Source organism: Bos indicus, chromosome 15 (genome assembly GCF_029378745.1).
Source record: "Bos indicus isolate NIAB-ARS_2022 breed Sahiwal x Tharparkar chromosome 15, NIAB-ARS_B.indTharparkar_mat_pri_1.0, whole genome shotgun sequence".
NCBI lineage: Eukaryota > Metazoa > Chordata > Mammalia > Artiodactyla > Bovidae > Bos > Bos indicus.
Genome location: NC_091774.1, coordinates 48,422,305 through 48,448,116, shown reverse-complemented (window position 1 = coordinate 48,448,116; position 25,812 = coordinate 48,422,305). Strand labels below are relative to the sequence as shown.

General features: G+C 40.8%; 1 protein-coding gene and 1 pseudogene across 1 annotated transcript in view; both read left to right on the top strand.

Moving 5' to 3' along the window:
- The window catches only part of LOC139187320 (tripartite motif-containing protein 5-like), a 77,716-nt gene that overhangs the window by 27,228 nt on the left and 24,676 nt on the right, over positions 1-25,812 (top strand). The window lies entirely within an intron of this gene.
- On the top strand, positions 5,140-10,020 carry LOC139176124 (tripartite motif-containing protein 5-like; annotated as a pseudogene).

Genomic DNA, 25,812 nt, shown 5'->3' with positions numbered 1-25,812 from the left:
AGATGGAAATGGCAACCCACTCGTGTTCTTGCCTGGAGAATCCCAGGGACAATGGAGCCTGATGGGCTGCAGTCTATGGGGTCGCACAGAGTCGGACATGACTGAAGCTACTTAGCAGCAGCAGCAGCACCATATTTTAAGTAAAGCTTTAGCCATAAAATGATATAATGTCTTTCCCTGACCTTGATATTCATTAACGTGTTATCTTGTGCGCCTACCAAAATGCACTTAATACATCTAGACTAGTTTTACTGTCAAAAATGTGGCCTTAAAGTGAAAGGTTACTCCTGAGCCGTGAAAGACACCAGCATTCTCGGTCTCCAGAGGACAGGAATTCAATCCGGGGCGAATGACGAGGCTTGATCGCTCAGAGCTTTTGTTTAACATATTTTTATTAAAGTATAAAAGAGATAGACAAAGTTTATGACATAGACATCAGAAGGGGGAAGAAATAGTGCCCCACCTTGCTAGTTTTAGCAAGCCATTTTATGTCTGTTAGAAAGCTATTAATCAGATAAGAGAGACACCTCAAGGCTGAGGGAGTTTCACCAGGCCCCTCTCTCACAATATGCATTTTTGAGATAGGATGGCATGAGGTGTATCATCCCCCAGCCATCAAACAATTGATATGAATACTGGTTTGTTGAGCTATTATCTGCCCAAGATTTGAGAAAAGGAAAAATGATAGTTTTAGGTGGAACCACTTTGAAGAAAGGCAAAGTGAAAATGAAGTTACTCCGTCCTGTCTGACTCTTTGTGACCCCACGGACTGTAGCCTACCAGGCTTCTCCGTCCATGGGCTTTTCCAGGCAAGAGTACTGGAGTGGGGTGCCATTTCCTTCTCCAGGGGATCTTCCTGACCCAGGGATTGAACCTGGGCCTCCCACATTATAGGCAGATGCTTTTTCTGAGCCAGGGAAGTCTGAAGAAAGGCAAATTCCAAAGCAAATACATAGTTTCATTAACATAGCTTATGAAAAATATTTCCATAAGAAAAACTCAAGGTTTGAGAAAAGTTAAGTTCATGCGGAACTAGGTGTCATCATGGCAACACAGAATTTTAAGAGAAACCTTCTTTTAACTTTGTATAGAGAAGGAAAACATTCTGACACTTGTAGTTTGTTTCCTCCTGCCACTTACTGCTAACTGCTAACTGCTAACTGCTAAGTTGCTTTAGTCGTGTCCAACTCTGTGCAACCCCATAGATGGCAGCCTACCAGGCTCCCCCGTCCCTGGGATTCTCCAGGAAAGAGCACTGGAGTGGGTTGCCATTTCCTTCTCCAATGCATGAAAGTGAAAAGTGAAAGGGAAGTCGCTCAGTCGTGTCTGACTCTTCGAGACCCCATGGACTGCAGCCTACCAGGCTCCTCCACTCATGGGATTTTCCAGGCAAGAGTACTGGAGTGGGGTGCCATTGCCTTCTCTTGCCGCTTAAGGGAGACATAAAAGATGTCTGATACTTGCAGCCTATTTCCTGTTTGGAGATCCCTGGCCTTTCTGCCTATTACCCTCTCAAAAGTCTGCTGATTTTTCACTTTATTGTAACCCAGTAGGCTTCCCAGAAAAACAAAATACACACATACTGGGGTCCAGCCCCAGTAGGATCCAGGGACTCCCTCGGGAGGACAGCATCGGTGAAAGAATAGATAAAGAGATAAGGAAAGAATTTTGCAGTTGAGAAAATAGAGGAGAGAAAAGAGGCTGATATTCCTTGGTTTACGCAGAAAGCCAATAAAGCCCCAGCACGGGACTTGCTCAGTTCATGTGGGCCACAGGCGCCCTCTCAAATCGCGGAAGGTGCCCCACCTTAGGCACCTTCTCAAGTGGATCTTAGAAGCCCAGGCAGGAAAATGAACACAGAGAGCCCCTGCGCTCCATGGAATCAGCCTGAGTAGGAAAAGGAAAGAGAAAGAACGACATGGGGAGACCTAGCTTCGGTGAGCAAGACCCGCACTTTAGTTTCCAAAGTAGTTTTTATACCTTAAGCTGTGCATAGAGGGTAATGGGGGAAGGGGTAGAGTCATGCAAGGTCAGCAGTCCTTGATCCTTATCGAAGCCAGGCTTTCTTTCTGCAAACTTATCTTATGCAAAAGCTTTAGGTGATTTACATCATCTTCCAGCCAGGAGGCCTGTTAACATTTTATGACCCTTTCTTCAAAAAACTTATTTTTCTCTTAAGGTGATTATTCTAAAGTCAGGTGCCACCCTCTGAAAGCATTAGATAAAGTTGCATTCCTATAGGGCAACAGTGTGGTGGGCTAAAACAAGAAAAGAATTAACTCAAGGGTCCAAGGTTACAAACATTAAGGCTGCTGCTTACATATCTATATACCAACTATATTAATCAATACACTTCCAGGGACACAGTAGGTAAGGGATATAGAAACTTGGCAGCAAGCATTAGTTCAACAAAGAAATCCTCTACTAGTTCTATTCTCTGAGAAACTCTGCATTGTTAGAATATCTTAAGCTTCCTGTGCCTCTCGTGGTTGGGAGGCTCTGAATCTTGAACAAACCTGTCAGGCAAGCTAGAAAGTCATCAGGGGGTTTGAATTGAAATACTCCTATTATGTCCAGGAGACTTATTAACTAGAGTTTTAAGTTGATTTTCTTACAGAGAAAGGTGGTGGGGGATAACCCCCTGTTAATGTCAGAAGAGTTGGTGAAAGTCATAAAATAGTAAAACAAATTCTGGTTTTGGGGTAGACGCTCAGGTAGGCCAAGAGGGGCACCCCTCGAGTTCTGGCTCGCCTTGTCCACCAGATCTCTCCCACATGACCTTGTCATGGGGTGGGGACTCCCGTGCTGGCTCCCGGCACACACACATATGCACACAACACAAAACAAACGACAACAACAATAACAAAACCTAGAAGAGTAAGCCAATATTACCTTTACAGGAAGAAAGATTCCAGAACTGGTGTTACCCCTTGTCCCCACATATCTAGTCCAACTTCCAATCTTGTCCTTATACCTCTTCTTATCTCTCATTCTCACCTGCTGCCCAGCATTTTCTTCATTACCCTGTCTCTCGAGCTATCATCATCTCTCCACTGAGCAACTGTGCCTGCATCCTACCTGATCCTCCCTATTCCACACTGGGTCCATCCAATATCTCACAGCCCAGGGGCACAGCTGGTCATGCCCCTATTCCTCTCTGATGGGAAAACATTGATAACTTCTCCTGACTCTTGGAGATGGGTCCCTGAAAGTTATACAATTTGGGAAGTGTCATGTTTAATGTCACTGCAGCCTCTTGTGACGCAGAAAGCCCCGCAGTCTTCTGTACACCAGCCACACTGGCCTTTTCAAACTCATACAAGATAATGTGTCTTCCACACACAATTCATTTCCTCTAGCTGGAACATTTTTTCTTCTTTCTCATTCCATTTTCCTTTATCTTCTTCAGTTTGCACTTTCACTGTTGTATTTTCAAGCTGAAATTCTTGGATAGCCCTTATTTTCTCCAATTATTTGATTTCTAAACAACATCTGCATCTTTTGGTAATGTTTTCCACATTTGTTCTTTTGTATGTATACAAATATATATATATATATATATATATATATATATATATATATGCACTTAAGGCTGAATTTTTATTTACTCTTACTTTCCAGGTGAATATCAAGTTAATAGTGGTTTAAATCTTTTGTTTAGACTCATATTTCTTTTTATGGATATTAGTCTAGTTGCTAGCATATGTTACTTATTAGTAATAATTAGTCGAATGATCTTGCCCAATATATTGAGAGGTATTTTTTTTCAAGACTGACATTTATTTCACCTGTGTTTATGTGTTTTTCAGATACCTGACTTGTGTGATCGGCTGAGTATATTGATACTACCTCCCTCCCTATAATTCTCTTACACACATATCTCTGGGCTCGTATCAATATCCTTGACCTATTTTCAGGTCAAGGTGAAATCACTGTTTACCCACTAAGACTTCCAGTACCTCCCAAGTGATCTGTATCTCTTCACTTCTTCACTTTCACACCCCCACTGCGTTGGGTATTAATTGAGTCCATGAATTTGCCTTTGTTTGTCTTTGATTAGCTCAATGGGTAGGAGACAAGCCCCTAAAAGAGGACCGCTAATACATTAGGCTTAGTTCCACTCTGTATTGAAGATACATGATCTTTGTGAGTCACCATCTCTCTTTGCATATCTGATAATGGGTTTGCTTTCACCATGTACAGACACACATAGTCAAATACTGTATGTGTGTGCTCAGTTGTGATCAACTCTTTGCAACTTCATAGACTGAAACCTGCCAGACTCTTCTGTCCATGGGATTTTCCCAGCAAGATTACTGGAGTGGGTTGCCATTTGCTCCTCCAGAGGATCTTCCTGACCCAGGGACTGAACCCGAGTCACCTGCATCGCCTGTATTGGCAGGCAGATTCTTTACCACTAAGCCACCTGGGAATCCTTGTCATATAGTAAAATTATGTCATGACAATAAGGGAAATCATTGTAAACATCCAACAAATGATGACAATGACTACATTGTGTTAAGTCTTCAGAGCAGGTCTATGTGATAAGAGAACACTTAAGGAGAGTTTACTGAAGTACAAGAGACAGTCATACTGATATTTTGATACTGAGGATATTTGGGGCATGGAAAGATGGTGGGTCACATAAGGATCTTAGTGGAAAAAGTGTCAGGTCATCCTTTTGTTTAGTAAAATTACATAATAAAAATAATTCCACAGATAAGGATGGAATTTGTCATGTGACATGAATCAAGAGTAAAGTATTTAAAATTATTATGAAATGTCTTTACAGAATTATATTGGTTTCTGCCAAATATCAACATGAATCAGCTATAGATATACATATGTCCCTTCCCTCTTGAACCTCCCTCCAACCTCCCTCCCCATCCCACCCTTCTAGGTTGGTATAGAGTCCTGGTTTGAGTTCCCTGAGTCATACAGCAAATTCCCATTCAATTAAAAAAATAAATAAATAATTTAAAAGTATTATGAAATGTCCTTTTTGCCAGGTCACCAAGCTTTTTATCTTGTATCTTCATGGTTCATTTTTGTTCCTCAATAATCTGGTCTTGGATTGTACTCGATTTCTTCACAACTGGTATCTTGCATTTCTATCTTTCTTACTCGGTCCCCTTTTAAACCTTCCAACACTCAGGGATCTCTGAGAAAGAGAACCCTCAGAAGTCAGGACGAGTTGGAGCAGTTAAGCATCTCTCATGGCTTCAGGAATTGTGGGTGAACCTACAGCAGGAGGTGACCTGCTCCATTTGCCTGGAGCTTCTGACAGAACCCCTGAGCCTTGACTGTGGCCATAGCTTCTGCCAAGCCTGCATCACTGCAAACAACATGGTGTCCATGAATGACCAAGATGAGGACAGAAGGTGCCCTGTGTGCAGAATTAGTTATGAGCCTGGGAACCTGCGGCCTAATAGGCATGTGGCCAGCATAGTACAGAGGCTCAGAGAGGTCAAGTTGAGCCCAGAGGTGGAACAAGAGAGAAATCTCTGTCTTCGCCATGGAGAGAAACTCATGCTCTTCTGTGCGGAGGATAAGGAAGTCATTTGCTGGCTTTGTGCACGGTCCCAGGAGCACCATGGTCACCACACATTCCTCATGGAAGAGGTTGCCCAGGACTATCAGGTAAGAGAGCGGAATGGAGGAAAGACAGATCATAAAGTGTTACTTGAGGGGAAATCTCCACTTTGCATTGGACTTTGTTTACCTGGTCACCATGGACTTGAGGCCTGTGATCTCTTTTCATCCTATGCCCACGTTCTGATGTGTGAGGGATGTTTCTGTGAATTCCCTCGATTACAAAGTAATGATCCTACACACAGACTTTTAGTCAGAAATAGGTGGAGATCTGATGCCCAAAGAAGCTCTCATGATGACTTTAAACAGGAGGGTAATGAGGACACTGGGTGGATTGAGGTGTGTTGTTTTCCTGCTGCAGGATCAGGTTTCTTCTAGAACAAAGACAACCAGTCTTCTTTGGAGAGAGAATGCTGACTCCTATTTATTGAGTCTTAAGAATACATTCCCCACCTCAGGTTTTCTCCCAGGTCATAGATTCTAGTAGCTGTACTCTACAGTGTTTGCAAAGTGGATTCTCTTTGGAAATCAGCCTCATTTCTCTCCATTTATCCCCTACAGTGATGCTGAGAAAGCCCATAGCTTGACTCTGTGTGGTTCTTTTCTCACAGAAGAAACTCCAAGAAGCTCTAGAGAAGCTGAGGGAGAAGCAGATGGAAGCTGAGGAGTTGGAAGTTAAAGTCAAAGCAGACATTGCTGCCTGGAAGGTAGGAGAAGGCACTTCCTGAGGGAGTTAGACAGATATCTTGGACAGGACCTTGGGTGGTCACAAGTAGCGGCCTTCCTCTTTGTTCCCTGACAGTTGTCATTTGATTAGTCCTTTCTTTCATCCTATCCCTGAGGGGGTCGTGCTAAAAAGGGAACATATCACAAATGAACATAGATACTGGAAGGGAGGTATTTATACAGAGGGCATCTCTCATAAGGATAACAAGGGAACTTCAGATTCCATTCCTGTCATGTGTTTTTGTCCTTGACTCTTCTGATTGAGACATTTGTCAATGGCTCGTGGCTCTGTCCTGGCTTCCCTGGTAGCTCAGCTGCTAAAGACTCTGCCTTCAATGCAGGAGACCCAGGTTTGATTCCTTGGTTGGGAAGATTCCCTGGAGAAGGGATAGGCTACCCACTCCAGTATTCTGGCCTAGAGAATTCCATGGACTGTATAGTCCATGGGGTTGCAAAGAGTTGAACACAACTGAGTGACTGTCACTTTCACTTTCATAGTTCTGTCAGACATAACTGAGCAACTTACACCTGTCCTGAGCGTTCAACCTTAGCAGAAGGTGGTGGGAGGGAGTCAAGGATAATACAGGAAGGCACAAGCATCCTGGACATCTGTGTGAAGACTGAGTCAGCCAGGGGTCATATTTGTCTATGAGTTGTCTTCAACAATACAGACTTGGGACTATTATTTTGAAATGTGATGTAGAGAAAAAAGAAATAGCATATGAGCTTCCCTACTCATTGCTTCCCTCCTTTCTCTCTGTCTTCCTCTCTCTCTTTCTCGTACTCCTGAAGGATCAAATACAACATGAGAGACAAAATATCAAGGTAGCATTTCAAAAACTGACAAAGAACCTTAAAGATGAGGAGGTGAAGGAACTGCAAAAACTAAAGAGGAAGGAGGAAGACTCTGAGCATGTGCTAATCCAGCAGAGCCAGCTGGTGAGAAATCTCATCTCAGATGTGGAACATCATTTGAAAGGGTCAACAATGGAGATGCTGCAGGTAACACTGGGCAAGATACCCCAGCGTCTGTGGTATGAACACTTGAGCTTTACTCTTCGTATGATATATAGCTTTCTACGCTATTAACTTCACGCTTTTGTATCACTGAATGTAAAATACAGGAATATGTTGGTTTTTTATGTTCTCTCATCAGCACATACTAAAAGCCTTCTGCTTTTACAAGTGTCAAAGCTATTTCACCTTTGTTGAAAATGTGACAGCGTCACAAGTCTTCTAGAATGATTGGCCTTGCTCTTGTCTTTACTTTCGTTCTCACATTGAGACCATCCTATTCACACAATCAGGGGTGGTGGGGATGTAATGAAGATTTGTAAGTGGGAGGACCTATTACTTCTTGACTCATGTTTTTTTCCTCACTAGGATGTGAATGACATCATGTAAAGGTACTTGTGGGAGACCAGAGATAGTCCATTTATGGAATAAAAATAATTAAAATCACTGACTAGATTTATCTGGTGGCCAATTAGAGGGAAATAATGCTCAAGGCAGAAAAAAATGGTATATAGATATGCCTTCAATTTCTGTTCACAAATCAAGGCTAAATTTTTCTTAATGATTAAGAATGGACCATCTTCTACCGTAGATAATTGCAGTCATTGAAAGTCACAGAGTTTAGTCAGTAGCCATAATAGGAATAAGACGTTGCAATGACAGACTCCTGTGACCTCAAATATTTAATTCACACTTGGTGTCCTTATGCAACTCAGCTTTCATATTTAGTAGGTGCTTGAATTACCTTGGGAGAGTCATGTCTTCTTTATTGGCCAACCACCCAAATTGGAGAGAACTCCTTTATATTTGAATTTGCCTTGGGTATAGAAGAGAATTGGCTCTTCTATATTTTCTGATTAGACTTCCTTTGTTTTGGGGAGCAGACTTTGAAGATCTGGGGACTCTCTAGACAGTGTTCTCATACCTGGTATGTCTCAAACACCTGGGAGCCAGGTCCTGCTACCTAACTTTCTGACACCTCCGTGGAACACATATCTATGCAGGGATTTTTCCACAAATTAATATTTTATGGTACCAAAATATTATTTCAAATAATTTTATATGCTTTCTAGGAGCTAGAGAGGGAGAAGTTAATGATTTCACTAAAGAAGGAAGAAACTGTCCTGTGACAGGTCAGTACAGTCCCAAGTCACAGAGGGTAACTAGGAAGGTGGACATTAGCACATTCCTTCTGGTGCCAAAGTCAGGTGTCCAGTCTCTCCTTTCCCAAGACAGTTCAAGTGCATCAGTGGAGTGAAAGTCAATGGTTTCAGAGGAACAAGAAGTCAGTCGTGTGGGGGTCAATCTTTTCCTTCCCTAGGAGTGAAACCTTAACCCTGAAGAAGCCCAGAACACTCCCCAAGGGACAAAGGAGAATGTGTTCAGCTCTTGATCTGACAGATGTACAACGAGTGGATAATGGTGAGGAGTGCTACCTAAGTGGGTGTCTGTGGAATTCTTGTGATGGGGGTAAAATGGGGAGGAGCCTCCAATTTCTAGATGTGGATAGAGACAGCAAAGCCTAGATACTTTGTGCTGACGATGTGGTCATATTTATGGGAAGTGACCAAGTGTTTGTTCATTTCTCTTTCATCAGTTCAGTACCTCACCACAGCCCTTCCCCTCATCTGGAAAAAATAGATTTCAGAGCTCACTCCCTGGCTTATAGGTAACATTAAGGTTTATTATTATTATTTCAAGGCTGACAGATGTGCAATGCTACTGGGGTAAGGAAACATCACAATGTTATCAAGCCACCCTATTTTCATCATCTTTTAGACTTTTTCATTTTCTATTATGTCTCATATTTTAAGATGTCAGTTTCCACTCCCAACACACACGCACACACTACCTTTCCATTCAAGTTATTTTAAAGATCCCTTTTACAGTGTTACAAATAAACCTACGTCATAGCACTAATCCAACTCTGTAATGTTCCCACAGTTCACATGTTCCTGAATCTTCTTGCTAGGACCTTGCCATTTCTGAGGACCAGAAGCAACTGAGATACGTGAGTGATTTGGAACCAAACAATATATATAAGAATGATGATTTTGAAGATTATGGTGTCGTGGGCTCCCCAGTTATCACATCACAGAAATATCATTGGGAGAAGATGTGTCAGAAAAACCTGCCTGGATCCTGGGAGTATATGGTAGAAAACAGCATGGATATAAGATGAAGTTTCTATTTGAAAACAAGGGAAATTGTCAATATGTTTACTGGAGATATCAACCTAAATATAGTTACTGGATTAGAGGGTTAAAAAATATGTTCAGTTTGAATATGATGCTTTTGATGAGTCTTCTTCCTCAGGTCCCTTGATCTTAACCCTCTCCCTGAGTATTCCTCCCCATTGTATTGGGGTTTTCCTAGACTATAATACTGATGTCTTATTTGTCAATGTCACAAACCAAGAATTCTCATCTATAAACTCTCTTCATGTTCCTTTACTCAGAATATGTTTCCATATTTAAATCCTGGGAAATGTAATGCTCCCATAACTCTGTGATGGCCAAACTCTTGAACTTTCTTAGATTCACATTCACTTCTTTGTAGTGTCTCTTGATATATGTGCATGTAAGACACCTTGGCTTATCTACTGTTGCCCCACCCCTCCATCTTGTTCAATTTCAGATCAGATCAGATCAGATCAGTCGCTCAGTCGTGTCCGACTCTTTGCGACCCTGTGAATCGCAGCACGCCAGGCCTCCCTGTCCATCACCAACTCCCGGAGTTCACCCAACTCATGTCCATCGAGTCAGTGATGCCATCCAGCCATCTCATCCTCTGTCGTCCCCTAATTCTCTTGCCCCCAATCCCTCCCAGCATCAGAGTCTTTCCCAATGAGTCAACTCTTCGCATGAGGTGCCCAAAGTACTGAAGTTTCAGCTTTAGCATCATTCCTTCCAAAGAAATCCCAGGGCTGATCTCCTTTAGAATGGACTGGTTGGATCTCCTTGCAGGCCAAGGGACTCTCAAGAGTCTTCTCCAACAACACAGTTCAAAAGCATCAATTCTTCGGCACTCAGCCTTCTTCACAGTTCAACTCTCACATCCAAACATGACCACAGGAAAAACCATAGCCTTGACTTGATGAACCTTTGTTGGCAAAGTAATGTCTTTGTTTTGAATATGCTATCCAGGTTGGTCATAACTTTCCTTCCAAGGAGTAAGCATCTGTTAATTTCATGGCTGCAGTCACCATCTGCAGTGATTTTGGAGCCCAGAAAAATAAAGTCTGACACTGTTTCCACTGTTTCCCCCATCTATTTCCCATGAATTGATGGGGCCAGATGCCATGATCTTCATTTTCTGAATGTTGAGCTTTAAGCCAAGTTTTTCACTCTCCACTTTCACTTTCATCAAGAGGCTTTTGAGTTCCTCTTCACTTTCTGCCATAAGGGTGGTGTCATCTGTATATCTGAGGTTACTGATGTTTCTCCCGGCAATCTTGATTCCAGCTTGTGTTTCTTCCAGTCCAGCGTTTCTCATGATGTACTGTCTTTAATTCATCAAATGCTTCCTTGGTGACTCATTGGTAAAGAATCTGCCTACCAATGCAGGAGACATTCAATGCAGGTGGGTTCAATCCCTGGGTCGAGAAGATCCCCTGGAGAAGGAAACAGCTACCCACTCCAGTATTCTTGGCCGGGAAATCCCATGGACAGAGGAGACTGGTGGGTTACAGTTCATGGGTCACAAAGAGTCAGACATGAGGTAGAGACTAAATAACAACAGCAACAATTCATCAATAGGGTGTAAGACTTGTTTGTGTCATGTTTTCCCAATATCATTTTTGCATTAGGAGAAAATTTTAATTCATCATTCACTGACTAATGCATCATAAAGAAAAAATAGTATTGAAAGGGCGTCTCTGACAAATTTTTACAATCTCATTTCCTCTGCCACTGACTGCTAAGAAGAAGGAAAGCTTTCAACAACTTTTGCATACTGTCAAACACCTAGTTTAGAAGTCATTCTCTAAAGAATGAGTGCTGAACAGTGTCTCTGTTTATCCATGATGTCCCTTATTCATCAAGGAATTAAGGAGAAAATATCATAAATGATATGTACTAAGAGAGGAAGTTTTGTGTCCAGAGTATTTGAGATCAAGACCTGTCTCTATACACATTAGTGGTATAATCTTGAATAACATCCCTAAACACTGTACTTATTTTCTTAAAGTAATCTTGATTTAAAAATTGCACCATACATAAGATCATTGTGAGAAGATAAATGTTACTAAATGTAAAGCATCTAAGTGTCTCAGCTTAAGTATTTGATCTATTAATTAATGAAAAATAAAACATTTGTCAGTGTCTTATTAAACAGGTTTGTGCTACTGGGGGCATAATGTTTTGTTATTTTTTTATTGACCTCTCTTTTTCCAGTTCCTAGACACCTTTGTGCCTCTGTCCAGACTATTCCAGCCAGCTCTCCCTGTCACAGATTGTTAGAATTTTATTATAGTTTTTCTGTTTCTACACACTGGCTCTTAGCAAGTAAACTAGATTCTGTGATACTCAGGATCTCATTTGTAAGAAAAAAAGAGTTATACAAATTTACCTGATTAGTATTGTGAAAGTTAAACAACACAATGTTTGAAACAATACCTGTAATTTCTAGCACATAAGGGAGTAGTCCCATAGGGTGTCTGTTCTTTCTTTGGTTCCCTTTCACTGTGACTGAAATCATTAAGAATATATGCTAGTTTACTTTCAAAATTATTTCCATTTCTATGTTTTAAAAAACAGAATGCATTGATTAAAAGATTATACTTTTCTTTCAATCTTACCTAATTTTTAAATAAATCTTTCTCTGTATAAATAGCTTTTTTTTTTTTTTTTTTTTTGGCAACACCAAGAGACACATGGCATCTAAGTTTCCTGAGCAGGAATCAAACTGGCACTCCCACTACAGTAGAAATGCCAAGTCTTAATCACTGGACTGCCAGGGAAGTCCCACCTTTTCTTATTTTAAAAAACTTTTCTGCAGTAAATCTGTCTCATTGAAATTGGATTTTGATTTGTCACTTTGCCAATTTTTAAAATTTATCATTCCCAATGATATGTTAAGACTCAGAAGTGTAATTGTGGGATTTGTTACCAGTTTTGTAGCTAAGTGTTGTTTGCTCTGATCAAACTTCCTATTGCAATAAGGTGAAAGCTGTCAGAAAGAAGTCTGTTGTTTTCTTTAATTGAGATAGGAGGGATTATTCCTTCAATGGATATCCATCCAGGGCTTGGTGGGATCCCCATGTCTTTTGAAATTATTATGCCTACCTCTTTCAACAGAGTCAGAGTTTTAAAATAAAATGTAGATTTTTGGTGAAGCAGTATCTGCTTTATCCCTGCTTATTCCCAAGACTTCTCTACTTCTTTACCTTTGGAAGCCCTTTGTTGAGTCAAGGATTTCCAAGGAGTATTTTTCCAGTTTCTGTATGTATGTGCACACATACATCCATGTCTTGGGACTTATTTATGGAAACTGAAGGAAACTGATCTTCTAACTTTTTCCTTTGACCTCTGTCTTCCTGTCACCCCATTGCTATGATGACTGAGGCTCTGACTCACTAGTAAAATCATACTCTTGGTTTATTGACACATGACTCTCTAGGGAAAATTATATCTTTTTATTTACTGAAATAGCTGATGCTCCAGTTCAGGATGAAGTACCTAGTTATGAGAATATGAAAACTTAAATTTTTATATAAAGGAGAATAGAAAATATCTGCACACTGAAGGACATTCACTTTCTAAGGGGGCTTCCTGGCCCCAGAACTAAAGCTCTCTGCTGAAAATAATGTGAAACCTATACATTGCTCTCAATTATAGGGTCTCTTCTCAGTAAAGGAACAAAGAAGGTTTTTGGAATCTCTTCAATCATTGGTGCTGGGAAAACTGGACAGCTACACACCATATACATAAGTAAACTCAGAACAGGTTAAAGACCTAAATTTATGTCCTAAAACCATATAACTCGTAGAAGAAAACATAGCAGATCACTCTTTGACATAAAGCACAGCAATATATTTTTGGATCTGTCTCCTAAGGCAAAAAAAATTAAAGCAAAACCAAACCAAAGAGACCTAATGAAACTTAAAAGCTTTTGCACAGCAAAGGAAGCTATCCACAAAGCAAAAAGACAACCAACTGAAAGGGAGAAAAGTTTTGCAAATGATATGAGCGATAAAGGATTAATATCCAAAATTTAGAAACAGTTCATACAACTCAATATAAACAAACAAACAAACAAAGAACCCAATTTAAAAATCGGAAGAAGCCCTGAAAAGATATCTTCTGCCAAAGAATACACAGGTGTTTGACAGGCTCATGAAAAATGTTCAGCATTGCTAATCATCAAAGAAACGCAAATCACACCTGCAATGAGATAACATCTCACACCTTTCAAAATTGTTATCATTAAAAAGACCACAAATAACAAATATTGGTTAGTTTACAGAGAAAAGGGAGTTCTAGCATAGTATGGGTGAGATTTTAGACTGGTGCAGTCACTATGGAGACAGTATGGAAACTTCTCAAAAAACTGAAAATACAAATAGAATATGATTTAGCAATTTCACACTTAAGTGTATATTTGAAGAAAGCAAAACAAAAACAAAAATTTGAATAGATACCTGCACCCCAACAGTCATGGCAGCATTATCTACCATAAAGAAGATACGGAAGTAATCTGTGTCCATAAGATGAATGGGTAAAAAAGTTGTGGTAAATATACAAAATGGAATATTAGCCAAAAAAAAAGAAAGGAATTGTGTCATTTGCAACAAATATATGGCTCTAAAGTGCATTATGCTTAATGAAATAAGTCAGAGAGAGGAAATCAAGTACTCTAGATTGATACTTACATGTGAAATCTAATAAAATAAAACAAGTTATGAAACAAAACAGAAACAGATTCACAGATATAGGAAACAAATTAGTGCTTGCAACTGGGGAAAAGTGAGGAGAAACAAGCATGAGTTTAAGAGAAACAAACTTCTATGCATAAAATAAATAAGCTATAAGAATATATTATATAACATTACTTAAAAATAACTTTAAAAGGAGTGTTCCTACAAATATATTGGATCACTAGGTTTTACACCTGAAACTAATATTACATATCAATTATACCTCAATAAAAATATTTTAGTGTATTATAAAATAATTATCATTGTGAGAGATCTTTTCTTATCAATTTCATAGCTGCCAGGCCCTACTTTATAATCACAATAGCCTCTTTAACTGAACATATTAATTAAAAGTTGATTTATTTTATTTACTTATTTATTTCCCTTCCTCCTTGTAGAATGTCCAGCCGTACCCAGTGTACTCAGGCACAGAATGTGAAATTGGAAAGTGTCAGTCACTTAGTCAAGTCCAGTTCTTTGCGATTCTATGGACTGGAGCCCACCAGGCTCCTCTGTCCATGGAATTCTTCAGGCAAGAATACTAGAGTGTGTTGCCATTTCCTTCTCAAGGGATCTTCCTGACCCAGTGACTCAAGTATAGACACAAGTCAAATCTCTTTCCTCACCAGGAGTTTCCCCTTTCTAACCAAATCTTTCTTCATCAAGGCTGACTTTGGAGATTCTCCTCTCTGCTATGTATTCCTTGTTCCCTCTCAGCCATAGTTGGTTTTAGACCCTTTGTGCTATGAGCTCATACACTTCACCTCTGTCAGGCCAGTTACTATAGGGTCTTAGAAATGATTTATTAGTTTACTGTTTCAGGTTTTATTTTACTAGCATTGCAAGGAATTTATATTAAATAATAGTAGATGACTACCTTGGAAATAAACAAAGCACAAGTTCACTTTAGAGTTCTATGTAAGAAGAAAGACTCTTTCTATACAATATCCATAATTTGTGGTTTTATCATACTTAGCATAAACAGTTTTACTGCAGTCACAAAAGAAGAAAATTCTGTCTATAAATTTCCTGTTCGAACTTTATATGTGTACACTTATTTACATACACAAATAAGCAAAACCAAAACAGTCACAAAAAAAAAAAAAGAAGAAGAAAGTAAAAGAGATTGATCTGTTGAGCAAAGGAAAGGAAAAAAATGATATCAACCAGTTAAAAACAAAACAAAAACATAATGTGGAAAACAAAATTAAGCAATATGCCAGCTGGGGAATAAAGCAATGAAAGCAAAACAGACTAATAAACATGGTGAGAAAAAGAGAGAAAAGAAAGAAAGAAAGAAAAGAAAACTTAAATAGATGTAGGAATTCTCCAAGCCAGGTTTCAGCAATATGTGAACCATGAACTTCCTGATGTTCAAGCTGGTTTTAGAAAAGGCAGAGGAACCAGAGATCAAATTGCCAACATCCGCTGGATCATAGAAAAAGCAAGAGAGTTCCAGAAAAACATCTATTTCTGCTTTATTGACTATGCCAAAGCCTTTGACTGTATGGATCACAATCAACTGTGGAAAATTCTGAAAGAGATGGGAATACCAGACCACCTGATCTGCCTCTTGGGAAACCTATATGCAGGTCAGGAAGCAACAGTTAGAACTGGACATGGAACAACAGACTGGTTCTAAATAGGAAAAGGAGTACATCAAGGCTGTATATTGTCACTCTGTTTATTTAACTATATGCAGAGTACATCATGAGAAACGCTCGACTGGAAGAAACAAAAGGTGGAATCAAGATGTCCGGAAGAAATATCAAGAACCTCAGATATGCAGATGACACCACCCTTATGGCAGAAAGTGAAGAGGAACTAAAAGACCTCTTGATGAAAGTGAAAGTGGAGAGTGAAAAACTTGGCTTAAAGCGCAACATTCAAAAAACGAAAATCATGGCATCTGGTCCCATCACTTCATGGGAAATAGATGGGGAAACAGTGGAAACAATGTCAGACTATTTTTCTGGGCTCCAAAATCACTGCAGATGGTGACTGCAGCCATGAAATTAAAAGACACTTACTCCTTGGAAGGAAAGTTATGACCAACCTAGATAGCATATTGAAAAGCAGAGACATTACTTTGCTAACAAAGGTCTGTCTAGTCAAGGCTATGGTTTTTCCTGTGGTCATGTATGGATGTCAGAGTTGGAATGTGAAGAAAACTGAGTGCCGAAGAATTGATGCTTTTCAACTGTGGTGTTGGAGAAGACTCCTGAGAGTCCCTTGGCCTGCAAGGAGATCCAACCAGTCCATTCTAAAGGAGATCAGCCCTGGTATTTCTTTGGAAGGAATGATGCTAAAGCTCAAACTCCAGTACTTTGGGCACCTCATGCAAAGAGTTGACTCATTGGAAAAGACTCTGATGCTGGGAGGGATTGTGGGCAGGAGGAGAAGGGGACGACAGAGGATGAGTTGTCTTGATGGCATCACTGACTCAATGGACGTGAGTTTGAGTGAACTTCAGGAGTTGGTGATGGACAGGGAAGCCTGGCATGGTGCGATTCATGGGATCGCAAAGAGTCAGACAGGACTGAGTGACTGAACTGAACTTAACTGAAAGGAGATTTATATATACTAAAGAATAACTACAACAGGAAAAAAAGAAAAGCAAACAAATAATATATGTAGAAAAATAATAATATTACATTTTTTTATTTAAAAAATGGGGGGGGGGGAAACTTTGACAACTGCAAAAGGTCAATGTAGAGGCTGCTTCTGCTGCTAAGTCACTTCAGTTGTGTCCGACTCTGTGGGACCCCATAGACAGCAACCCACCAGGCTCCACTGTCCCTTCGATTCTCCAGGCAAGAACACTGGAGTGGGTTGCCATTTCCTTCTCCAATGCATGAAAGTGAAAAGTGAAAGAAAAGTTGCTGAGTCGTATCTGACTCTCTTCGACCCCATGGATGCAGCCTACCAGGCTCCTCTGTCCATGGGATATTCCAGGCAAGAGTACTGGAGTGGGTTGCCATTGTAGAGGCAGACATATTTAAAGGAAATAAGAAGTCTGATTAACAACAACAACAAAATTTCTCAAAAAGTGTAAATAGATTTAATGGCATTAATAACGTCAACAACTACAGCAACAGAGGGAAAATAAGGAAAAGAGAAAAAAATTCAGAAACAATGATAGAACAAGTTAAAATATAAGACCAATAAATGCTTTTCTTGATCTCACCTGTCAGTGTCTTTTCCCTGGCTGTGAGTCATAGTTCACCTCACCTCCCTAGGATGCCCTCCAATACTGGGCTAGTCTCTAGACCTGTGATGGGACAGCTCAGATTCTAATCTGGCCCTACTCCTGCATTTTCTTGTCTCTGATGTCTGCATTGGCCTGTGCTAGTGCGTTTTCTTTTGCAGGACCTCTCATTGTCCTTATATATATTCCATAGACACAAAGTCTGCCTAGTTGATAACGTGAATTTAATCGGCAGCTTGTACCACTGGTGGGAAGGTTTTGGGTTCTCTTTCTTAGCCACACTACCCCTGGATTTCAACGGTGGTTTTACTGCACCTCTGCATGTGAGTGGTCTATAGGGCTTTGCTCCTGAGGCTGTTCTGGAGGACTTGGGTTTGCCCCAGGGAGGACCTGGTATGGAGGCAGTGCAGCTGCTTGGATCGCAGGGGCCCTGGCAGTCCCAGGTACTAAGAGGAGCCAATGGCTAAGACAATAGGGAATAAGGGGCCCTTAGGGTTTTTTCTAGCCTCTGGCTGCTCTGTCCAAGTGGGGATCATTCGAGGGAGTGGCACAGGAGCTTGGACCCATGGCGATGCTGGATACATAGAGGTGCCAGTGGCAAGTGTCACAGAAGATATGGTGCTATTAGGGTTTTGCCGGGTTCCTCTCTCCACGGAGTTCTTCAGGCAAGAATACTGGAGTGAGTTGCCATTCCTTTCTCCAGGGGATCTTCCTGAACCAGGGATCAAACCCAGGTCTCCTGCAATACAGGCAGATTCTTTACTCTCTGAGCCACCAGGGAGGCCCACAACTTGCTTCTGGCAGCTCTGCCCCCGTAGGGATTGAGCTTGGAGGCTACAGGGCTGCTTGGATCGTGGGAACTCTGGTGGCATCAAGTGCGCAGGGACACCAACTGCCTCAGCTGCAAAAGCTACAGTCCTGAAATAAAGTGAATTGAAGTGAAGTCACTCAGTCGTGTCCGACTCTTTGTGACCCCATGGACTGTAGCATAATAGGCTCCTCTGCCCATGGGATTTTCCAGGCAAGAGTACTGGAGTGGGTTGCCATTTCCTTCTCAAGGGTATCTTCCTGACCCTGGGATCGAACCTGGGTCTCCCGCATTGTAGGCAGATGCTTTGCTGTCTGAGAGTCCTATTAGAGTCTTTTCCTAGCCTCTAAGGGAGGTCGCTCAGTTGTGTCCTGCTCTTTGCGATCCCATGGACTGTAGCCTACCAGGTTCCTCCATCCATGGGATTTTCCAGGCAAGAGTACTGGAGTGGGTAGGCATTTCCTTCTCCAGGGTGTCTTCCCGACCCAGGTATGGAACCCACATCTCCCACATTGCAGGCAGACACTTTACTGTCTGACCCAACAGGGAAGCCTCTGGCAGCTGGCAATTAGAGGGCCTCTTTGGATAGGCCTTCTCTGTTGCTTGACCCATTCAAGCATTACAGCACTCACCCCCACCCCCCAGCTCCAGTTGGGGTCCTTCTCTGTTTCTTGGTGCCTCGGGCACATACAGGACCCTCCCTCACTTTGGAGGCCTTTTCTGTTTCTCAGCACATCAAGCACTTACTTAAAGGGCCACCCTGACTGGGGTCCTTCTCGGCTGCTTGGTGCATCAGGCACTTAAAGGGCCACTCTCTCTGGGGTCTTTCTGTTTTTGTCTCTGTCTCTTGACAGTGTCCTCGCTGTCCAGTGATGAAGTGTGGGGAGAGAGAGGCTGTGGAGATGGCTCTATCTCCTGTGTGTGACTCAGCAGTATCACCCTGACTCCATGTTTGCTTGGCTTTCCTTCACAAACGTTTCCCACTGCATCTCCCACAAGTCCCCTTGGGCTGTCTCTCTGCAGTCAACAGCAATCCTTGCCCTGGGATTGCTCTCCAATCTCTATGCTCCAGCTTCCAACAGCTGCACTTCCTAGGGGACTTGTGTCCCTGTCCAGAGTATATATGACTGCAGCAAGGGTTGTCTGTGTGATTGTCAGGACCTGAGAGAGATCCTGAACAGTGAGGAACTGAAGGAATGGCAAAATCTGAAGACTGAGGAGGAGGTTGGTCTATGTAACCAGGCTGACTCTCAGAATGAGCTGGTCCAGCAGAGCCAGTTGATGAGGGATCTCATCTCAGATGTGGAGCATCATTTGCAGGAACCAAAAAACAAGATGCTGCAGGTAAAACTGAGACCTGCATTTGAGACCTGAGAAAAATGAAGACAAAGTTTCCATCTCTTCTGTGTTGCTCTGCTCTTTCTGGTGTTGTCACTAAGGTTGCTTTGTGCCCTGCATCCCTCTTCCCTCATAGCTCCATTGGTAAAGGATCGTCCTGCAATGCAGAAGAACCCGGTTCAATTTCTGGGTCAGGAAGATCCGCTGCAGAAGGGATAGGGTACCCACTCTAGTATTCTTGGGCTTCCCTTGTAGGTCAGCTGGTAAAGAATCCGCCTGCAATGCAAGAGTCCTGGGTTCAATCCCTGGGTCGGGAAGATACCCTGGAGAATGGAAAAGCTACCCACTTCAGTATTCTGGCCTGGAGTATTCCACAGACTGTGTAGCCCATGGGGTTGCAGAGAGTCAGACATGACTGAGCGACTTTCACTCTTACTCTCATGCAACTCAGGTTCCCGTATTTAGTAGATACTTGACTTATGGGAAAGTTGAATCTTCTTTACCTGCCAGAGACCTAGAATTGGAGACAATTCCCTTACATTTCAATTTTCCCTTGAGTATAGAAGAGAGCCGGTATCTTTTTGTATAGATTTCCAGAAACAGACTTGGATTTTAAGGAATATTTTGGCCTTGCTGCAAATCATTGATCCATTGGGTCACATACTCAAGAAGCCAGAATGGAAAGACATCATCTTTGTGTTTGTATTTGCACACTTATAAGGCAGCATTAAGATATTTACAAGCACATGAAATTCAGACCATTCTTCGTTTAGTATTCATAATGTCATCTTTTCCTGGGGTTTGTAATTATTCCCAGGTATCATGAAATCTCAGGGTATTTTGACACCCAGCCTTTTAGGGAGTAGCCTTTGAAGGCATGGGGACTCTTGACACACACTAATATGTCTCAAACACCCAGAAGTCAAGTTCTGCAAACCTGAGTGGAAGTTTTATGCCCGGAGTATCTTATTTCAAGAACTGTCCTCACATATTAGCAGTGTGACTTAGAATAACATCCTTAACTGCTGTGTTAATGTAATCATGATATAAAAACTGCACCATACATAATATTATTGTCAGATGATAAATGATATTTTCTCCTTGGAAAGACCCTGATGGTGGGAAAGTTTGAGGGCAGGAGGATAAGGGGACGACAGAGGATGAGATGGCTGGATGTCATCACTGACTCGATGGACATGAGTTTGAGCAAACTCCGGGAGATGCTGAAAGACAGGGAAGCCTGGTGTGCTGCAGTCCATAGAATCGTGGAGTTGGACATGATTGAACAACTGAACAACAACAAAATGATACTAAGTGAGAAGCATCTAAGTGTCTCAATAACAAGTATTTGGCCTGTTGAATACCAAAAAATATAACCTGTGTCAGTGTCTCATTAAACAGGTTTATGCTTTCAGGGACACAAGGATTCTTTTTAATAATGTGCTGCTGTTAAGACTATTCCAGCTCTGCCTGTCATGGAAAAGCATGTATGCCTAGGCGTGTGTGTCTCTTTGTGTTTGTGGGATTAAGTTTTATTATAATTTCAGAATTGCTACATACTTGCTCTTATTCAGTAAACAGATTCTTTACCAACTGAGCCACTAGAGAAGCCCTAAGTAAACTAGATTCTATGAGATCCAGGATCTTATTTGTAAAAAAATATATATATACAGAATTTACCTAGTTATCATTATGTGTACTAAACAATACAACATTTGTAATAACTTCTGTAATTTCTAGCTCAATAGTGGTACTCTATATAATGTTTTATGACCAACCTAGATAGCATATTCAAAAGCAGAGACATTACTTTGCCAACAAAGGTTCGTCTAGTCAAGGCTATGGTTTTTCCCGTGGTCATGTATGGATGTGAGAGCTGGACTGTGAAGAAGGCTGAGTGCCAAAGAATTGATGCTTTTGAACTGTGGTGTTGGAGAAGACTCTTGAGAGTCGCTTGGACTGCAAGGAAATCCAACCAGTCCATTCTGAAGGAGATCAGCCCTGGGATTTCTTTGGAAGGAATGATGCTAAAGCTGAAACTCCAGTACTTTGGCCACCTCATGCGAAGAGTTGACTCATTGGGAAAGACTGATGCTGGGAGGGATTGGGGGCAAGAGGAGAAGGGGACGACAGAGGATGAGATCGCTGGATGGCATCACTGACTCGATGGACAAGAGTCTGAGTGAACTCCAGGAGTTTGTGATGGACAGGAAGGCCTGGCGTGCTGCGATTCATGGGGTCGCAGTCAGACACGACTGAGCAACTGATCTGATCTGATCTGATACAATGTTTATTCATTTTCTGCTTCCCTCTCATTGTGACTAAAATAGGTCATTTTCAGAATAAATAATAACTTATATTCAACATGATAACCCTTTCTATGTTTTAGAAACAGAACACACTGATGAAAGAATTACAATTTTATTTAAATCTTACCTAATTGTAAAATAAATGTTTCTGGATAATGCCTTATTTTATTTTTTCAAAAAATTGTACAATAATTCTATTTCTTTGAATTCAAATTTCAATTTAGGCTCTGTTTGCCCCAAAGTTACTATTCACAGTGATACATTAAGACTCAGAAGTATAATTGTGAGATTTCTTAACACTGATTTAGGCAGGTATTTGTGTGTCCTGGTCAGCCTTACTTTTTTAATGAGTTAAAAGTTCTCGGGAATGAAGGAGAAAGTATGATATCTTCCTTCAGTGAAATAAGAGGGGAATCACTTCTGCATTGGATGTTCATTCAGGGCTGGGTGGGATCCTCATGTCTTTTGGAATTTTTAATCCGTATGGACTCAAAGTTATTGTTTTAAAAAAGTGGATCCAGTGTATTTTCTCTTATCCATACTTGTCCCAAAGAATTTTGAACTTCCTACCTTTGGATGAACTTTGATTTGACAAGGTTTCCAAAGAGGAATTTTCCCAGTTTTGTGTCTGTGTGTGTATGCACACATCCATGTCTTAGCACTCACCCTGGGAAACAAGGGAAAATCGGTCTTTTAAATACTTCCTTCATCTCTGTCTTCCTATCTTCCCATTGCTACAATGACTGGGATTCTGACTCACGAGGAAAATTCTGTAGTCTTGAATTATTGACAAATGACCCTCCAGGGCCACTGATGCTGTTTCATTTACTGGAATGCTCAGTTCTCCAGTTCAGGAGGAAGTACCTAGTTATGAGAAACTGAGGAGCTGGATTTTTGTATACAACAGAAAAGATCTGCACACAGAGGGGCATTCCCTTTTAACAGGGCCTCCTGGGTTTCCCTGGTAGCTCAGATGGTAAAGAATCCACCTGCAATGCAGGAGACCTTGGTTCAATTGGGAAGATGCACCAGAGAAGGTAATGGCTACCCACTCCAGTATTCTGGCCTGGAGAATTCCATGGACAGAGAAGCCTGCCAGGCTACAGTCCATGAGGTTGCAAAGAGTCAGCCATGAATGAGTGACTTTCACTGGCCCCAGAAGTGAAGCCCTTTCCTGAAAAGAACATGACACTTATAAGTTTTTCCCCATCACATGTTCTTTTCTTTGTTAAAGACTGAAGAAGGTGTTCTGGAAGTTCCTCAGTCACTGGTGCTGGGAAAACTACTGCACACATGAGATGAAACCGAACATTTCCTCCCACCATATACAAAGGTAAACTCAAGATAGATTAAAGGCCTAAATGTAAGTCCTGAAACCATAAAGCCATAGAAGAGAACATAATTGGATACTGTTTCACATAAATCACAGCAATATATATTTTTTTTTGTGTGTGTGTTTTTTTTATTTTATTTTTAAACTGTACATAATTGGGTGTTTTTTTTTTTAATTTTATTTTATTTTTAAACTTTACAATATTGTATTAGTTTTGCCAAATATCGAAATGGATCTGCCACAGGTATACCGGTGTTCCCCATCCTGAACCCTCCTCCCTCCTCTCTCCCCTACCCTCCCTCTGGGTCATCCCTGTGCACCAGCCCCAAGCATCCAGTACCGTGCATCGAACCTGGACTGGCGACTCATTTCATACATGATATTATACATGTTTCAATGCTATTCTCCCAAATCTCCCCACCCTCTCCCTCTCCCACAGAGTCCTTAAGACTGATCTATACATCGGTGTCTCTTTTGCTGTCTCATACACAGGGTTATTGTTACCATCTTTCTAAATTCCATATATATGCGTTAGTATACTGTATTGGTGTTTTTCTTTCTGGCTTACTTCACTCTGTATAATAGGTTCCAGTTTCATCCATCTCATTAGAACTGATTCAAATGTATTTTTTTTAATGGCTGAGTAATACTCCATTGTGTATATGTACCACTGCTTTCTTATCCATTCATCTGCTCATGGACATCTAGGTTGCTTCCATGTCCTGGCTATTATAAACAGTGCTGCGATGAACATTGGGGTACACGTGTCTCTTTCCCTTCTGGTTTCCTCAGTGTGTATGCCCAGCAGTGGGATTGCTGGATCATAAGGCAGTTCTATTTCCAGTTTTTTAAGGAATCTCCACACTGTTCTCCATAGTGGCTGGACTAGTTTGCATTCCCACCAACAGTGTAAGAGAGTTCCCTTTTCTCCACACCCTCTCCAGCATTTATTGCTTGTAGGCTTTTGGATCGCAGCCATTCTGACTGGCGTGAAATGGTATTTCATAGTGGTTTTGATTTGCATTTCTCTGATAATGAGTGATGTTGAGCATCTTTTCATGTGTTTGTTAGCCATCGGTATGTCTTCTTTGGAGAAATGTCTATTTAGTTCTTTGGCCCATTTTTTGATTGGGTCATTTATTTTTCTGGAGTTGAGCTGTAGGAGTTGCTTGTATACTTTTGAGATTAGTTGTTTGTCCGTTGCTTCATTTGCTATTATTTTCTCCCATTCTGAAGGCTGCCTTTTCACCTTGCTAATAGTTTCCTTTGTTGTGCAGAAGCTTTTGAGTTTAATTAGGTCCCATTTGTTTATTTTTGCTTTTATTTCCGATATTCTGGGAGGTGGGTCATAGAGTATCCTGCTGTGATGTATGTCAGAGAGTGTTTTGCCTATGTTCTCCTCTAGGAGTTTTATAGTTTCTGGTCTTACGTTTAGATCTTTAATCCATTTTGAGTTTATTTTGGTGTATGGTGTTAGAAAGTGGTCTAGTTTCATTCTTTCACAAGTGGTTGACCAGTTTTCCCAGCAGAACTTGTTTAAAGAGATTGTCTTTAATCCATTGTATATTCTTGCCTCCTTTGTCAAAGATAAGGTGTCCATATGTGCGTGGATTTATGTCTGGGCTTTCTATTTTGTTCCATTGATCAATATTTCTGTCTTTGTGCCAGTACCATACTGTCTTGATGACTGTGGCTTTGTAATAGAGCCTGAAGTCAGGTAGGTTGATTCCTCCAGTTCCATTCTTCTTTCTCAAGATCGCTTTGGCTAATCGAGGTTTTTTGTATTTCCATACAAATTGTGAGATTATTTGTTCTAGCTCTGTGAAGAATACCGTTGGTAGCTTGATAGGGATTGCATTGAATCTATAAATTGCTTTGGGTAGTATACTCATTTTCACTATATCGATTCTTCCAATCCATGAACATGGTATATTCTCCATCTATTAGTGTCCTCTTTGACTTCTTTCACCAGTGTTTTATAGTTTTCTATATATAGGTCTTTAGTTTCTTTAGGTAGATATATTCCTAAGTATTTTATTCTTTCCGTTGCAATGGTGAATGGAATTGTTTCCTTAATTTTTCTTTCAGTTTTCTCATTGTTAGTGTATAGGAATGCAAGGGATTTCTGTGTGTTGATTTTATATCCTGCAACTTTACTATAATCACTGATTAGTTCTAGTAATTTTCTGGTGGAGTCTTTAGGGTTTTCTATGTAAAGGATCATGTCATCTGCAAACAGTGAGAGTTTTACTTCTTCTTTTCCAATTTGGATTCCTTTTATTTCTTTTTCTGCTCTGATTGCTGTGGCCAAAACTTCCAGAACTATGTTGAATAGTAATGGTGAAAGTGGGCACCCTTGTCTTGTTCCTGACTTTAGAGGAAATGCTTTCAGTTTTTCACCATTGAGGATAATGTTTGCTGTGGGTTTGTCATCTATAGCTTTTATTATGTTGAGGTATGTTCCTTCTATTCCTGCTTTCTAGAGAGTTCTTATCATAAATGGATGTTGAATTTTGTCAAAGGCTTTCTCTGCATCCATTGAGATAATCATATGGTTTTTATTTTTCA